Source organism: Equus asinus, chromosome 22, assembly GCF_041296235.1.
Source record: "Equus asinus isolate D_3611 breed Donkey chromosome 22, EquAss-T2T_v2, whole genome shotgun sequence".
Taxonomy (NCBI): domain Eukaryota; kingdom Metazoa; phylum Chordata; class Mammalia; order Perissodactyla; family Equidae; genus Equus; species Equus asinus.
The window spans coordinates 65,443,992-65,462,445 of NC_091811.1; positions in this window are offsets into that span (position 1 = coordinate 65,443,992).

Genomic DNA, 18,454 nt, shown 5'->3' on the forward strand with positions numbered 1-18,454 from the left:
AGATGGCCTTTCAAACAGGACATAACAGACCCAGCTTTGTGCATTTGCAAATATACAGAGGAGAAGAGCCCCGACTTCACTTTGAACCGTCCGTCTCCTTCTGAAATCAGTTTAAATGGAAGAGTGAAGGTAGTTAAATCTTCCGTATTTTTAAAAGAAGATCTTACAAATACTTTTGGCTTTAAAAGCCGATGTCATTGAGTCATAATATAAGAGGTGACATTGAACCTGCCCCTCCACCGCCACAGACAGGAAAATATAGGCAAAACAAGACTGGATTCCATAGGAGTGGTGGGAGCAAATTGATTGCTGGAAAAAGGGGCTTTTCGACTCCCAGACATCCCAGAGAGCTTGGGGCTGGGAAGTCTTAACTAACCAAAGCAAAGATCTAGGGTCAGCAGGTGGTTGAAGAACCACGGCAGAATCAGGACCACACAGTTGCTCTGGTGAGTGACTTTATGATGATGCAGAGCACAGAATACAAGTCCCAAGAGAGAAGTGAGCATGAGATGAGCAAGCTCAACGCCCCATAGGGTCCATTTTCTCCAAAGGATGTCCAGAGTTCCCTGGCTGCTGAGGTTTCTATTGGCAGAAATCAGAGTGTATCCTGCCTCTGATCCGGCTCCAGCTCCCATCATCCCATGTTCTCTTAAAGCTGCTGACGTGGGGAAGTGGTGAACGTCCTGAGCTCTTGGCTTTCATGCCTATTCTATGGTCTAGAGGAGATTTCAGCAAGTGGAGCTGTTTAACATGAATTATTTTTGCTTTAACTTAAGTATAACTATTTTGCACTGAGCTTTGTCCAGTGGCTGAAGGGGTTACCTAGAGCTCAAGGTTTGTGGGAGAGCTGGACTCAAATTTACTTAACCATCTAGCAGTAGAAATTAAGTTGACCTTAAGAACCCTTGGCTATAATTTCTTATATTGTTAAGATCAGAAGTGTGCTCTCATTCCAATTCATCCCTTGTTTCCATTTCCTGTAGATTTAAAGAAGATCAATAACTCTGGATTCTATAGAAATTATTTTTGTGCAAAGTGATTGACCAGGATAATAGGAATTTGGATAAATCCACAATATCTTAGTTTTCTTGATAATGTCTTATAGTTTACAAAGAACTTTCTCATTTCTCATCTCACGAAATTCGCAAAAAAAATCTATAGATGGGAATTATTATTATTGTCATTTTACAGATGAGGAAATGGAGACTCAGAGAATTTGATTCAATTGTTCATTCATTCAGTAATTATGGTTTTGGATCTAATTGTGTGCCAGGCACTGGAAATACAAAATGAAAAAACAAAAAAGATAGCCACGACCTGAAGGAGTTCACCAGCTGGGATGAAGAACAAACAGGTAAGTAAAACATAGATACTGGCAAGTGATGAGTACTCTATTAGGGCAGATGTTCTAGATACAATGATGGCGAAAGGCAAGGGTTACCAAATTTGCCTGCCTTTGAATGAGTAGTCTTCTCAAAGGAGTAGACCATTGAAGTGGGTCTTAACAAGAAGAGATTTGCCAGAAAGATAAAGCATAAAGCTGAGGAGCAGCAAGAACAGAAACAGAGAATTGTGCGACGAATTCAAGAAGAGCAAACAGCTCAGCATGGTGGTGAGAACAGAAGGAAGGAAAATGAGATTGGAGAGCATTTTCTTTAGGAATATGTTACCAGCGAGGAACAAGGAGATACTGGGGTGGCATTGCAGGTCAGTGAAATGAAGTCTTCAGGAACTCAGATTCGTTCCATCTTGTTTCACCACTCATGGCCTCCATTTCTAAGGTCTGTCTGTGGTCCAAAATGGCTACTCCAGATTCAGCCATCACATCCACATTCTGAGCAGCGGAAAGGAAGAAAGGAAAAGAAAAAAAGAACAAAGGACTAGGCAGTTGTCTTTTAAGGGAGATTCTTAGAAGCTACCACAGGACGCTTCTGCTTACAACTCATTGGTCAGAACTAGTCACATGGCCACAACTACTGCTAAAGGCTTCTAATAGATTCTGTTATGGTGGCCAATGTGCTCAGTTGAAAATTTGTGGTGATACTAATATAGAAAAAAGAGAAAATGGAATTTGGAAGACAACTGGGAGTATCTGCTACTGAGTAGCATGGGAAAGCCGATCCAGAAGCATCTGGAACCATTGCTACGAAATTTGAACTCTGCCCTCTGGCTAATGGGGAGCCATTGAAGGATTTTGATCCAGGACCTCAGATGATGGTATTTTTGTATACCATTAAGAGAGATGATAGCCTGGAGAGGGTGAGACTGGAGACAGAGGGACCAGTTAGGAGATTATTATGGAGGCCCAGGTGAAGGCCAATGGAGGCTAGGACTAAGCAGTAATAGAGATGGGAAAAAGGAACGAGGAGGGGAAAAGTTAGGAAAGTTACCTTCATGCTGGGGGAGGAGCAAAGGGAGGGATTCAAACTGCAATCTTTACCTCTAAGTCCATGCTCACGGGATCCACCTTTCTTAATCAACATTATGGCAACCTGGATTTCAGACTCCCATGAGTTGTTTATACCCAAGTTGTGTTGTGAAAATCAGACATTATGGTCCAGATCCAGGAACTGAAGAATCCAAAAACAAGAAATACCTGTGGCAGGATAATATTTGGAGATATTTTCCATTTTCTGTTCCTGCCTTCAGGCAGGGAGAAACTCTTGGCTGGGCTTCCTTGCCTGTGAGAGGTTTGAGACAGAATCTCCCAGGTTTTATTTCTAGAAGCCTCAGCACATGCAGGAGGAGAGAGTTTGAAGAGGGAGAGATTTCAGTCAGACTAGGAAGACATTTTTAGACTTGTGTAGGAGGGAGGAAGAGGGGTTTCCACTCTCTCCTGGCACCCCCTGGAGAACTCGGCAGGAGATGAGGGAAAATGGCCATGAGGTGCCCCGGAGGGCTGGATCCGAGGCCTGGTGCTCACCAGAGATTGCCCTACCCTCAGCAGGGTGCGGGAACACGGACCTGATAGGACAATGAGAGCCAGAACAATCTACCACCCAAAGGGGAGCTCAGAAAACTTGGCACTCTGTGAAACCATGGCAAGATTCCAGTCTGCTGTTCAATTACCTTCCAGAAAGGGAGCTAGAGGTCTCAATTAATTGATGGATAGAATTTTAAAAGTGCACTGAAATACTGCAAACAAAGTTTAAAATGTTTGAGAAATAAAGAAAAGGACTGAAATTCGTGCCTGCAACTCCGCTGTGCAGTGAAAGCCTGTGTGACACCCAGGCTTTCCACAGCCGCAGGGCACGGCCAACCAAGAACGGCTCTAGAACACGTTTTTGTGACTGTCTCGCACTTTTCCTTCATTCTGATTCAGTATAGAAACAAATTCAGACTGAGTCTATGTGCATCCATGTCCATTATTCACTTCTAAATGTTCCGAATAAGTCAGACTCCCCCTCAGAAGACACTCCAGCATCACTTAGCTGACTATTTCAGGACAAATGCAGGTCATGTTGGGAAATATCCAGATAATATTCTAGTTATAGTCTAATTTTTCCCTTCACTAATACAAATGCTCACTCAGGATCTCTGTACACAGTGTTTATCCAAGCATCCTCATGTACATAAAATTCCAGAGATGTCGGCATCATATAGAACAAGCACAATTTGCAAAACCAGCATGATTCTTCTATTTAAAGCAATATCCTCTGGATGTGATCCAAGCTTGAAGAACAAGTTCTTTATTTTTCTTTCTGGAGACAGTATGTCAAACCTTAAATATAGCTACAATCAGAAGTTTTGGGGGAAAAAAATTTTCAGCCCTGCAAAGAAGAAAGTATATTTTATTCAGTAGAGCTGAGAATAAGTGGCAATGTTTTAGAAATCTGAGAAAAATCCATGTTCTTTGTCTTCCTCTTCTATTTTGCCTACTGCAAGCCCCTCTTATCCTATTTTCATTCTATTTAATTTTCTCCCTGCCTTCACATAGTTTTATTTTATCTTAAAAATTTTATAGTCCAAAAAAGTGGCGAGGGGAATTCAACTAAAAAAATAATCAAAGCCGTTCCTGGTTCTGAGCTCAGACGAAGCTGCATTTGTGGAATAGTTGTTGGTGTCTTTTCTGGAAGTCCAGTGTGTAAATTAAGTTGCACCAAGGCAGGTCAAATTATTCCCTGGCCGTTTGTAGCATGTAATGTTTTATGGGGCTTTTTACCCTCTTATTCAGGGAAACAATACGTGCTTGTACGGCAGCCAGACACACTGGTGAGTCACGCTCATCTAGTAGATGCCACGGTCTGCACCTCCTGGAGGAAATACACTCACCCATGTGTAATGCGAGCGCTTCGGGTTTCCGGAAGTGATTCAACCTTGAACTGAATTCAACACTGACTAAATATCCATAGATGTCAACAAGCACAAGACTGGACGCTCGAGAGTTTCATTTGCCTTTGTGCAACTCCCACTCATTTATTATAAGTTAAGAGATGCATCCTTGTTAGGTTCAAGTAGAACATTTTCACTCAAGGAAACTGGTTAAAGAATTTGGCCTGTTTCTTATTAATACAAAGCAATCAAGGATTTTGGAGGAAAAGATAGCCAGCTACGGTTCTGGGATAGAGAAGTACCATTGAGCCCTTCTCTTAAATTATGCAGCTTTTAGCTTAAGAGGAACGCTGAGCCAGGCTGGCTACTGGCTGCATTATCACTAGTCTGATAATATAGGTCCTGGTCTCTATTAGAAGAGTCACTTATAAAAACTCATAGCATGCTAGATGTCAGGCCGCTAGAAATTACTGCTTTTAGACACAGACAGAGGAGTACAGAGTTGGTGTGGCAGCACTAGGGAGCCACAGAGGGTCATTGAGTGAGGGAGTAAGGATTTGATTGAAAATTCAAGTTCGCTCCCAAATTGTATAAAGAACGCTGCTTAGACAGATCCAGTGACTTTATCTTCTGGAGACAGTAACCCAAAACAGAGGTCCTTGCACCGAAAGAGTAAAATGATAAGAATGGGAGCAAGGATGGAGGAGAAAGAAAGAGCTGCAGACACAGTAGTGGGCATGGCCACTGCAGGGCTAAAGGGCTTTATTTACAGTGTGAAGAAGGCAATTAAAAAGTAAGGCCATTTGGACGTGTGTCAAAGGCAATCAAACGCCTGGAAGGTTAGAATTTCAACCTAAATTATAAAAGGGTCACAGCAAGATGCTACCTAAGCTAAAAGTTGGGGCATCTGAACTAAATTGCCAAGAAGAAAGGCTGGATTGTGCATCTCCAGCCTTCAAGGAGAGTACAGTGCAAGAAGGTGGATGGCTGCTTCCAAGCTACCCCTCGGTACCCTCTGAGAAAGCCGACTTTTCACCATCGGGCATCTTATGTTTAAAGGCTGTGACTAGGGACTCGGAAAACCTTTTGTTCCCCCAGAATTTGTATGAGTTAGCCTTGTTTATGTGGGCTAGCTTTGCAACCAGCAGCTTGACAGAAATACAAAGTCCCAGGCCCCAACCCAGAAACCCTGACCAAGAATCTCTCTCTTTCTTTTTTTTTTTTTTTTGTGCTGAGGAAGATTGGCCCTGAGCTAACATCAGTAGCGATCTTCCTCTACTTTGTATGTGGGACACCTGCCACAGCATGGCTTGACAAGTGGTGTGTAGGTCTAGACCTGGGATCCAAACTGGCGCACCTCAGGCTGCCCAAGCAGAGCGCATGAACTTAACCACTATGCAACCAGGCCAGCCCCTGGAGAATCTCTATTTTAATAAGATGCCCAGATGATTCCTGCACACATGGAAGGCTTTGCAAGTCGATCCTTTCCTAAGTTCAGATCAAAAGCCTTCCTCAAAACTCTGGTTCTGAGACGACTCCTAATTTACTCTGACTTTTATTCTATGCCTAGAATAAGAAATGTGTTCTTTCTTTGTAACAATGGATATAATAATAAATAATAATGTAAGATTCCTCTTCTGTAATAGCGATGTGTGTGTCTAAATGATGCACATGTAAGAACCCCCAGGAATGTTCCAGGGCAGTGGTTCTCAAAGTGTGGTCCCTGGACCAGCAGCAAGGTCCCTGCGAACTTGTAAGAAGTGCAGAGTCTCAGGCTCCACCCCACGCCTCCTGACTCAGAAACCCTGGAGGGGCCCAGCAGTCTGTGTGCACAAGGCCCCCAGGTGATGCTGATGTCACTCAAGTTTGAGAGCCTCGCTTTTAAACCACCTCAGAAACTGTTCAGGACCCCTGCGGTCACCAGCTGTGACTTGAGCTCTTTGAAATTATCAAAGCCTGTCTCACAAGCGTCTTCTAATGGGCTGATTTTCATTGTTTATTTAGAGGGAGGGGAATTCGTAGTTTATTGCTGGCAGTCCCTTTTGAAAGTAAGTGATAGGTCATTTCATGTCCAACCACTACCTTCCCTGTGAAGGTCTCAGAAATGGCCCTTCCCTGAATCAACCAAGGTGGCCGGGGGATGGAGCAGTCTGATCGGCCAACTTGATAGTGCATCGCGCCCTCGCTAGCTGGGAGGGGTCTGCCGCATCCCATCCTATGGATTAGGGGAGGTACGATTCTTCTTCCCAAAGTTTGTTGAGAAAACCACATAGGCCCCCTACAAGGAAGGTGATTCCTCTAAGATGGTGACCTGTGAGGACAACATCAGCCTGCAAGTCATGAGTGTCTGTCTGTCCCTACGTGGAGAGATCTTGACTAAGAATGAAACTGGTCCCTGGAAAAAGCGAGAAAGAGAGAGAGGGAGAGAGCTGAAAGCATTGTTCGACTCCCAGAACCAACCACGTGTGAAGCCAAATAAATCCCAGGACTTTGCAGTTATGGAAACCAATAAATTCCCTTTTGGCTTAAGTTAATTTGGGTTGAGTTTCTGTCTCTTACGACCAAAGGACCCTGTCTAGTCCAATCACTAAATAGTTCACACCTTTGTGTGGATCACATATGTTCTAACAAATGCCTTCTTGGGGAAGCATTCATAAAAAAGTGGGCTGGACTGGTAGGCAAGAAATCAGAGACAGGGTTTGGGCACTATCTATAGAAGACACCTTAGGCCAGGTATTTAAGTCTCTGAGCTTTCTCTCACAGAAGAGCTTTCTCTAGATCCACTCAAGAAATGAGTATCTTAGAACTGGTAGGCCTTGGAGATCCCTTATTCTAGAAATGAGAAAACCATATCCCAGAGAGGTGGTCATGTGATTCAAATCATACAGCCTGTTGGCAGCTGCACAGGCTCAAACCTACCTGCCCTGATTCCTGTTCTGGTACCCTTTCTGTAACAACACTTGACGGACTTTCTGAAGGTGTGTTTGTCTCATAGTTATCTTTATACACTCTATTTATTAGGACGGTTTGGGTTGCAGGTAACTCAAATGATTTTTGAATTAAAAGACTTATTGTTCATATATCAGGAAGTCCAGAAAAAATCTGATTCCACTGTTGGTAAGTCCAAGATCAACAGCATCATTAAAAACCCAAATTCTTTCCATATTTCTACTCTGCCATTTTCAACACGTCGACTTTGGCCCCCGGACTCATTTCCTTATGGTTGCGAGATAGTAACACCAATTCATATAAGTCCTTAAGCGGAAAAGGGGAAAAATCCCTTTTTTGTGCTCCTTTTTAAAACTGAAAAAACATCTGTCAGGGACCCCAGAAAGCTTCCCCTCCCATCACATTGGCAAGAACCAATCCCTGGTGAGGAAAGTGGAAGTGACACTTTGGCTTAAGTTATTACATTTCGACAAACATAAGGTGCCATTGATGTCAGAGAGGTTGAAAGCTTTTAAAATTTACATCTTAGAACTATTAAAACATGGTCTCATTATTCGCTTCCCTGGAGAGGAGCCTGAGGGAGAAGCTGGGCTGCGTGGGCGGTTTCTGTGGGCGCACATTCTTTCTGTCCACATCCTACTGGTCAGAAATAAGGAAGCCTGGGAGATGTAGTTTAGCCATGCGCCTAGGAGGAAAGGATGACACGTGACAGTCTCTGCCCATGGCCAGCTAATACCTCAACCAAATCAGGGCTCTATTAGCAAGAGAGGGGGTGTGCGTAGCTATAGCATAACCAAGGTACAGAATTTACAAGGTACCACTCGTGGAGAACAAGCTTTGAAGTTAAGTATCAACTTCTTCTATAATCTGCCCACGTGAAAACTGCCCTTTGTGAAGCATCGCTCCCGCCTGCTGAAGTGTGGGCTGTAGGTGGTACATTCCTTCCGCAGCAGACAGTGTGGGAAAGGGGAGGAAAGAGTGACTCCACAGTGGAGAAACCTGACTGATGCTGCCGCAGCCATGTGATCAGGTGCATGTCAACCGCCATAAGGTACCTGTCCATAGGATGGACCTTTGAGGGATCATCATGGAAATGGCACTCTGCCTCTTCGGTCTTCCTCCCTAAATCCCGTAACTCCAGCCCGATCGCGAGAAAAACATTACACAAATCTGACTGAGGATGTTCTGTCAAATCCTCCTCAAAACTGTCAAGTCATCAAAAATAAGGGAAGTCTGAGAGACGGTCACAGCCAAGAGAAGCCTAAGGAGACAAGACAACTAAATGTAATGCAGTGTCCTGGAGGAGATCCTGGCACAGAAAAAGGACACTGGATGAAAACTAAGGAAATCTGAATAATTGATACGAATGCATAAGTATTAGTTAATTAATTAGGACAAACGTACCCTACCGATGTAAGATGTTAACAAAGGGGGAAACTGGGCCTGGAGTCAATGGGAACCACCTTTGCAATTTTTCTGTAAATCAAAAATTATTCTAAAGTCAAAAGTTTATTTTTTTAAAAGCTTGCCTTTGCTTGAGGCTGAAATAAGTAGAGCTTGCTCATTTTCCCTTTTGAAAAATACCTTTGATCAGCAGTTGCTGCTGTCGAATGTGGGGAGCCTGTGCCCGTACAGACAACTTGACTAAACTGATTCAGATTGAAGTATTTTCTGTACTCATTGAATATTTGCAGCACTCGATGAAATTGAGCTCCTCTCAAAATGCTCTCTCATACTGTGCGCTGCAGTAGCTCAGAGTGTAACTTCCAAGGTTGTCGGCAGTGTCCCATGCTGCTCCTTCCCGTCTCACGTGCACGTGAACTGCACGTGCTCTTGTTGCCCTACAGGGCCTTGCAGATAAAAGATGAATTGTAGACAGCCAAGTTACTGGCCGGGCCAGTCATCACAAGGGAGAGGTTGTAAGAACCATCTTCCATTCCTTACGGCCGCCCAACTGCCTCTCCCAACACACACACACACACAATTGTACTGTGTGCAAATGTCTATATAGTGTATGGAAATGTCTATATAATGCCATGATCACCATGACAGAAACTCTTCTATCTGTGCTCCCAGGATAATGACCAGGGAGAATCTCCCCTCAGCAAAAAAGAGAAGACACCGTACTGAAAATCCTGGTGCCAACACGAACTGTAAGATAGGATATTTTAAAGGACCCCAAAGTTTAAATTTCTAACTAATATACAGATACCAAGATATCCTCTAGCTTTTTAATTAGAAAATGCCTTAAAAAGAATGTAGATATAGCTGTGCTGTGTTATTTGGAGAACTGTCAACTTGTTTCTTTTCTCTCTTTTTCTTCCTCAGGATTTTGAGACCATTTAGATAAAGCCTAACAACAATTTGAAGATGAAAGTTAAAATTTTTTTGTTTAACTGGAGACTATTAGGAAAAGGAAGTTATATGAAGTATTTTCGTCAGGCTAATTAACTGTAAGCCCTGAGCCCTTTCTTTGCCAGAGGTCACCAGTCTCAAGACATTTGGTATCTTCTATGGGGTATGTAGGAAAGCAGCAATACAGAGAGAGCAAGAGATGCCTGAAATTTATCTTTAAATGCAATAAGGATAAAAAATGCTAGTGAATTCTGATGGTGTTTTCCTCCTCCTATGACACCAACATGGAGGCATGAGCATACCCTTTGATCAAGAATTCTAAGTGAGGACTGGCCCAGTGGTGTAGTGGTTAAGTTTGCACGCTCCACTTCAGCAGCCCAGGATTCACTGGTTTGGATCCCAGGCATGGACCTATGCACTGTTCATCAAGCCATGCTGTGGCAGGGTCCCACATATAAAGTAGAGGAAGATGGGCATGGATGTTAGCTCAGGGCCAGTCGTCCTCAGCAAAAAGAGGAAGAATGGCGGCGTATGTTAGCTCAGGGCTAATCTCTGTCAAAAAAAAAAAAAAAAAAGAATTCTAAGTGAAAATGTAATTAATTGGGCTTCAAACATTAAACCTGATTTCCTAGTGAAGATAAATGCAAATAGCGTATCTGTGAAATCTGACGTAATGAACCATCATTTTAGGAGCTACTGATCCACTTCAGAGAAGGTTACTCCACTTCACTGAAAGTCTGTTGTAAGGACCGGATAACTAATGAGGGTGCTAAATGTTAGGAGAGCCTGTCTGTGAAGATTAAATCATATGAAGGTGATAATCCTTGAAGTGATGAAAGTAAAAGAGAAGATCTGACTCCATTTTTAAAAAATCATAAATTCTACGTAACTTCTGAAGAGTATCAATTCTAGAAAAAAGAAAGTACAGCTATAAAAGTTGAGGCCAAGGAAATAAATGAATTAAAACAGCCTGAACCGTGAAGAAAATAAGGAAGGGTTGAACTTGACACAAATAGGTTTAACACAGGGGGTTTCTGATTTAAATGGTACCTGGAGCTTACAGGTGGAATCCGGAGAAGCAGGGAAGAGTGGACCGCCTCGTTGAAGACTGAAGCCTGACAGACACCTTCTTAGAGAATCCTTTGGCCAGCGGTATACGCTGTTTAATTGAGTGATCATGTTCTGGAGGATGATAACATTCCCACAGGGCAGTCTGGCATGCCAGAGCTGGTCCTGGGGCTCATCTGGGAGATAGAAGCAGGGGTGTGACATGTCCAGCTGGGCTCTGTCTGAAGCGGGGTACTTGGTCTTCAACACTTACCATCTGTTGTTTGCAGCTAAAGTAGCACAGACCGTTAGTGAACCTGGGTTTATCAAAAAAATCAGAAGGCCAATATAACAGCATAGTTCCAGGCTGTTTAAAGGAACTTCTCTCAGTTTTTCTGGTTGACTAAGAAACGGATATCAGTCTTTTATGTGATGTCTAATGAAAAATGTTAAAAGAAATAATCAACACAAAAATTGACAAGTAAGATGATACTTGGTAAAATTTAAACTTACAAAATTTGTCCTAGGGGTATTGCGTTTGTTGAAGTAATTGCCACATACACACAGACACACACACTCTCTCTCTCTCACTAGCAAAAACTGGCATCTATAGAATCATTAGGATCAAAAGCTGATAGATTAAATTTTGTAAATATTTGCCCAGAGAAGAAAGAAATGATCTCTATGAAAATTTAAATAAAATTTAAAATGGAAAAGAGTAATTGGAAGTGGTTTAACTGATCAAGGAATTAATCAAGGTTTAAGGAAAATTACTGCAGAAAATGCTTTTTGACAAAAACACATTAATGTTGTTCCCATTGCCATTTAAAGGTTTATTTTCATAACCTCAGCCTCAAAACATCCTCAGGGTCAGAGCCGTGAGAATCAAACACATGCTGGGACCCCCTCAGGCCGTCACGCAGAACTCAAGCAATGCTGCACTTCTCCACTTTGCACCTATTGTTCCCTCTGCCTGGAATTCCCTTCTGTTTCATATCCTAAGAGAACTCAAGACTTCTTCAAGATTCAACTTACAAACGTCGCCTCCAGACTGGTCTCTCCTGACCTCCAGGCAGAATTAGATACTTTTACCTTTTCTGTTCCCTTAGGGACCTTTTGTGAATGTTCCGTCACATCAGTGTACTTTCTTGTTGACATGGCTATCTCATGCACTATAGCCTTGATCTCTGTAGGATGTGGCTCATGTTTTAGCCTTTTTGTTATTAAGTCTCTGGCACATAATAGACACATAATGAGTTCATGCTGAATGACTGAGTGGATGTGTAAGTGAGGTCTCCAGGCTACCCACTCACTCATTGCTCTTATTCTTTACATATGAGCAGAATCATCCAGTCCGCACTACAGCTTTAAAGATGTATTTCAGAAAAAGTTCTTTGCTATAAGAACTAGGTTCCGATCTGTACTAAACGTGCGTTTTGTGATCTCTCTCTCTCCCAGCAACACCTCCCTCCTCTGGGCCTCTCCCTTGTCCACGAACCAGAAAAGCGGGACATTCATAGGAGTCCACGTGGGACCGAGATGGCCAGTTTAGGAGCTCTCCATGGGTGTTGGTGGGGGCGTCCCTAGAGTGTGGGAGCACTTTCTGGGAGGTCCAGAGGTTAGGTCAGCCAAGGGCTTTTTCTTTCCATCCATCCTCAATTTAACTCTGGATTCAGCTGAATATAGTTAAAGGATTAATTGCCCATCATTTTGTTCCCTAAATTAAGAGTCATTGTGGTAAGAACCAAGCATAGCAATATGGGCCAACCACAAAGAAATAAATTACTTTGTACGTTTCAAAAGATTTTCACCAAATTACTGCTCTGTGCAAATGATGTTGGGGGGAAAAGTTTGTTTGAGAAACATTTTCTTTTGTGTAATAAGGTATGTGTACCCCTGCTGAGATATGAGTCATATCCCCTGTGATAGGAAACTGTGGCTAGTTTTTGTGGGTTTGGGGTTTTGTGCTAAATTTTCAGTGCCTCGTGTTTCCTATGACTGATGAAAGGATCATCACCTGACTCATAGACTCTTTTGCTATGGATCACCAAAGCGTAGCTTTAAAATTCAGTAATGTGGCACCCAGCTGCTCAGAGTTTTAGCATGCAGGGAAAAACCCCAGAAACATGTAATCAGTGCTTTGAAATGGACTTTTCCGAGGTCACCTCTTTCCAGCGTTTGGCAGGATTATAATCAAACTGGTCTAGACTGGTTTGTACTTCTTTTATAAAAGTCTCACAATGTCCCCTTTTTGGTCTAAGTAAACTAAATGTCTTGGTCCGTTCGGGCTACTGTAACAAAATACCAGCGACTGGGGGCTTATAAACAACAGACATTTATTTCTCACAGTTCCAGAGGCTGGGAAGTCCAAGATCAAGGCACCAGCACTGTGGGCGTCCGGCGAGAGCCAGCTCCTGGTTCATAGACAGCCATGAGGGGGTGAGGGAGCTCTCTGGGGCCTCTTTTCTAAGGCACTAATCCCTTTCACAAGGGCTCCACCCTCATGACCTAATCACCTCCCAAAGGCCCCACCTCCTAAGACCATCACACTAGGGACTAGCTTTCAGCACATGAGTTTGGAGGGGACAAAACATTCAGACCGTAGTAGTAGGTATACGATAAACATTTGTGTTTTTTCCAGATTAAGGACACGCTCCCAACCTCAACTTCAGCATTCCTGAAAGTGAATCTTTATTTACTCATTTATTCAACAAATATTTATTGGATTAATAAGTGTGCCCCACTTATTGAGATTGGCAGAGATGAATTCAGGTGAACCTTCTGTACTCAAGAAGCCTGGTATGGTGGGAAAAACATAAAATTACATGTGGCAAGTGTCATGATAGTAGTGTTCACTTGGTGCACAAAACGAGTGAGAGACAGACCTCCGAAAAGGCGTGTACAAAGGCAGGAAGTCAGAGGAGAAGACGGCCATTAAAAAATCAGTTCAGTATGGCTGCAGCACAGATTGTGGGCATTGCTATGGAAAGTGTAAGGGATGAGATTGGAGAGAGAAGCCAAGAGTTAGATCTTAAAGAGTCTTATGACTCTTTGCTGAGATCCAGGAGGAGCCCTGAAAGGTTTCAGGGGAGAGGTTAATTGCAGAGACAACGGCAGAAGTGTTAAGGAGAGATTAGATGAAGGCAAAGCAAGATGTAGCTGGGCCGACGAGTTAGGAGCCTATCATGGTAATCCAAGGAGGAGATGGCGCAGAGCCTGAATGGAAGCAAGATCAGTGGGAAAGGAGAGCAGGGCAGGGAAATTGAGCTGGCGGGACCTGGTGATTGACTCCGGGCTCTGGTTTAGAGTTCCGGTGATCAGGCTCTTAATGTCGGAGCCCAACGCCCTGTCTCGATCCAAGGGCACAATCCTTGGTCCTCTTCTTTTTTGTGAATTTACTCACTCCCTTGGCAATCCCAACCAATCCAAGATGATACCCAAATTTACATCTCCAGCTCACACTTCTCTGACCTCTACACTTGAATATTCAAAGGCCTATGTAACGTCTCCACTGAATGTCTAGTAAAGATATTAAACTTAACATGCTCCGATCTGAACGTGAGATTTCCCCTGAAACCTCTTTTGCTTGCAGTCTTCTCCACTTTTGTTAGTAGCAATTCCACTTACAGTTGCTCAGGTCCAAAACTTTGATGTATCGTTGGCTCCTCTTTTTTTACACACTTCACATTCAGTCCGTCAGCACATCCCTTTGGCATTAACTTCAACATTTGCAAAGAATCTGACCACTTCCCGGTACCTCCACTGCTACCACCTTGATCTAAGCCATCATAATTATGCTCCCAGATTATTATAATAGCTTCCCAACTTGCCCCCTGCAGTCTCGTCCCTGCGTAGCAAACAGGATGATTGAACTCCACCCTGTTAACTTTTTATTTTAAACGTTTCAAACATACAGAAAAGTTGAAAGAATAGTACATTATGAAATGTGTTTTACAGCTCTTTCTCCGCCCGCCCCCCCCCGCCCCGATCCGGGATCCACTCAGTTCGTGCATTCGTTTATTCTAATTTTTTAGTCTCTCTCAATCTAGAATAATCCCCCAGGTTTTTAAGATGACTTTCACTTTCTCATTTAGAATGTCCCACACATTCCCTTCCCAGTGCATCACATCCAGAGGCACACAGTGGCAGGGTGTTCCGCCGGTTGATGTGGTCGTCCGCCGGAGTTCTCCATTGTGCAGGCAAGTTTTCCTCTTTGTAATTAGTAAGAAATTGTGGGGTGGGATTTTGGCACCTTCCAAATAGCTTACCCACAACACTCTTTTAGCCAATAGTTTTAGCATCTATTAATAGCCTGTCCTAGATTATTACACTGGATGTTGCAAAATGATGATTTTAAAATACTCCCACTCCTATTTTTTAGCAGAAATTGCCTTCTTTATTTTCCCCCGCTTCCCCCTCCACCTGCTTGTGCTCCTACTTCTCGTCTTCACCCTCCTCTTTCTCATCCTCTTGCTTCTCATCCTCTTCATCCTCCTCCTTCTCCTCTTTCTTCCTTTGACTTTCACAGCAGACCCGCACATTCTTTTTAATTCAGCGTGTTATAATCCTCTGCCACAGCATGATTCATTTGAAATGTGTATCAGATCATGTTCTACTCCTCTACTCAAACCTCGTCCATGACTTCCACTTCACTCAGAGTAAAGGCCCAAGTTCCTAGAGTGGCCTCGGAGGCCCTGGTGATCTAGTCCCCACTTCCTCTCTCCCGCCCACAGCTCCAGCTGTCAGTCTCCTGGCTGTTCCTCAGACACTCTGTGCCTGCTCCTGCTGCCGAATCATTGGCACCCCCCATGTCCTCTGTATAAAGCCCCTCCCCCAGATACTTACTTGGTTTTGTTCCTTGTCATCTTCAAATTGTTTCTCAAGATCTTCTGACCAGATAGTTAAACATTTTTCAAAGTCAATACTCCCCATTCACCTTAATATACTTTATTGTCTCCATCAATCTTACCACTTTCTTACATCATTTCTTGTGTTTATTGTCCGCCCCTAACTAGAATGTAAGGTCCCTGAGGATAGGGAATTTTGTCTGTCTTATGCACTGCTGCGTCCCAGTGGCTGACGTAGCACCTCCTCGGTAAACATCTGCTGGCTGATGGATGGGTAAAGGGTTGAAGGAGAGGGAATGCCCATTTTCTGGGTTTGGCTATCTGAGATGACAGTACTCTACTCCCTGTGATAGGGAACACAGAACGAGGGGTATGTTTGGGAACAAGCTTTGAACATGTTGAGTTTTAGGTGCCAGTGAGATGGTCATGTGGAAAAACCCGGTAGGAAGTCAGCCAGGCCTAGATTTAGTAGTTAGACTAGGGATGAAGTAGTTTACAAACGCCCAAAGCAAAGTCATGTCTTAATTCATTTTAAATGAATTGAACATTACTGAATTGAATTAATATGAATGGAAAGGCTAAGAGTCTTTCACCTCTCAATCTGGCATGCCAACCAAGCGTGGGAAGAGAGCTATTAACACTTTGCTGAGTCTGCTACGTTTTGAACTACTCGACTCAAAGACAGCACTAAACACCTGGTAATAGTTCTAATGGTTTGTCAACAAAGCTGGACCTATTAGTCTTCTAGGGTGATAACTGTTTCTAGTAGTCTAAAGACTTGGTTAAAGACACCTGCATCCTGTATGGAGCAATTAGTGCTTAAAAAGTGTGGTTTTGCTGTTGATCTACCAGTGTGGTAACTTGCGCAATTCCTTTAGTCAAAGGATAAGCAAAGCAGCATCAAAAATCATTTCTTTCGTTAGGTTCTAATCTTTTCTCTTCCTTCCTGCACCTTCTTAATTCTTCCAAGCCTTGAGAAACTCTCTAATAGATGATGAGCTGCAAGAATGCAAGAAGAGTTTGTCTTCTGTGTATCACCAGTGTTTAGAAGAGTGCCTGGCCTAAAACAGGCGCTTAGTAAATTGTATTCAGTTGTATATTAACACCCACCTTCTTGATTTCCAAACCACCACGTATATCCCTGCTCGACTCCAAAAGCTCGGTCACCCATCTCTCAACAAACTCATCAATTAGTCCTTATAGTTAAAAGTAAAGGTAACTACGAGAGAGGGAGAAGACGACGGCATCTCAGCCTGCACAAAAGTTGTCCATTGTAACTTTAGATGTAGGAAAATGTAAACTCATTCCAACATCATAAGACTGGACACAGACCAATGAATGGGAATATGGGTCTTTCTGGATGCTCACAGAGAATTTCCATATTAGCTTATAAATCCTGCCCACATGGCAAGTCCTTCCATTATAAGCTCCTAGAAGTTGCTTATTTTTCTTTTGAATGATGGTGCATAAAGTAGTTGCTGTCATTCATGTCTTAAGGAAAAAGAGATCAAAGTGAAATTATGGGCATATATCTCAGCAAGTTCAGAAGACTTTGTCATTATTTACGACAATGACAATACTGATAGTGCACTGATCCATAGTACTTCAAGATAGCAGTGTTACTAAATTAAAGATGTTATAAATCAGAGAAGCCTCTCCTTCCCCTTTAGATACAAGAAAATAATCAGAGTCTTCACTGGTCAGCATTAAGGTCAAAAGCAAATATATATTTAACTTGTCCATTGTTTTTATGGGTCTCCATTTTTTTTTTTTTTGGAATAGAAAGTGGGGACATAGTTAAATTAGGAAGGCAGTTCACATTAAGAGCACTTTTCAGAGTAACAATAACAAGATGGCCAGATCAGGACAGCATCAACTGCAGAAGCATAGAGTCACTGAAATTCACTTCAGTGAAACTGGAAATTAACAGATGTTTAAACCCCAGTCCTGGAACAGACTCTTGCTATCCTGACCTTTCACAGGGATTTGATTTTCAAGGTCATCTATGCTTTTTGTTTTTATTCTGTGCAGAATAGATCTTATATGTAGCAATTACTAACTGAAGACATGTGAGTCCATTGATGCCAACCTTTCAATTGAAGGCATACACCTTATTAATTTGAGTGTTAAATCCAGCAATAACAAATTCTCATCATGTCCTTGCATGAAGTCCCAAAGCAGGAAAGAATTAAGAAATATGATAAAATATTTCTAGATAATAGTAAAATCAAATATTTCTAAAATAATAAATGTCAAAGATCAAACAACTTTAAATAGAAGATATCTAGCTACGATTTTTATTTAGATAAGCAAGATTAGAGGAATTGAAAATGGCTAAATGATCCCTCTGAAGTTGGGTGGTTACTATTTTATATATGGCATTTAATTACTTTCCATTCATTAGCCCATTCATCCATTTGAGAATTCCACAGATGCCAGAGCACTTAAACTTGAAGTCGCTGACATGGAGGTGGCAACTCCTGAAAACGTCGCATCTGCTTCCAATAAGAAACTTGATATTCCTTAGGATTTATGGGTGGTGGGAAGAGGTGGCCCAAAGTGAGCTTTCAGAAACGGCCGGAAAATCCTTGTAGGTGAAACTCATATTTCTTTGACTGTCTGTAGTTCTCCATCTGTATCTGGAATCTCAACAATAAGCGTAGAGCAGTTTCTTTGCCCAAAGATAGCCAAATTGCAGGTTTCTGAAGAATCCAGTGTGTATACTTATATACAAATCTTTCGGGGAGAAGTGTGGGGGAGAGAAAACATCTGCTGACAGATTGAAAATATTTTTAGTTTCGTACTCATTTGCCCTCATACAACTGTTTCAGATAATAATAATAATCATAATACTAATAATAGTTGTGACTGTCCAGTTTAGCTCTTTTCTCCCATCCTCTTCCCAGGTTAAAATGATTCCAGCTGGTCTCAGCAGAGAACTGACCCAGAAGTTGTGACATAGGAAGATGCAAGATGCAAGAGCC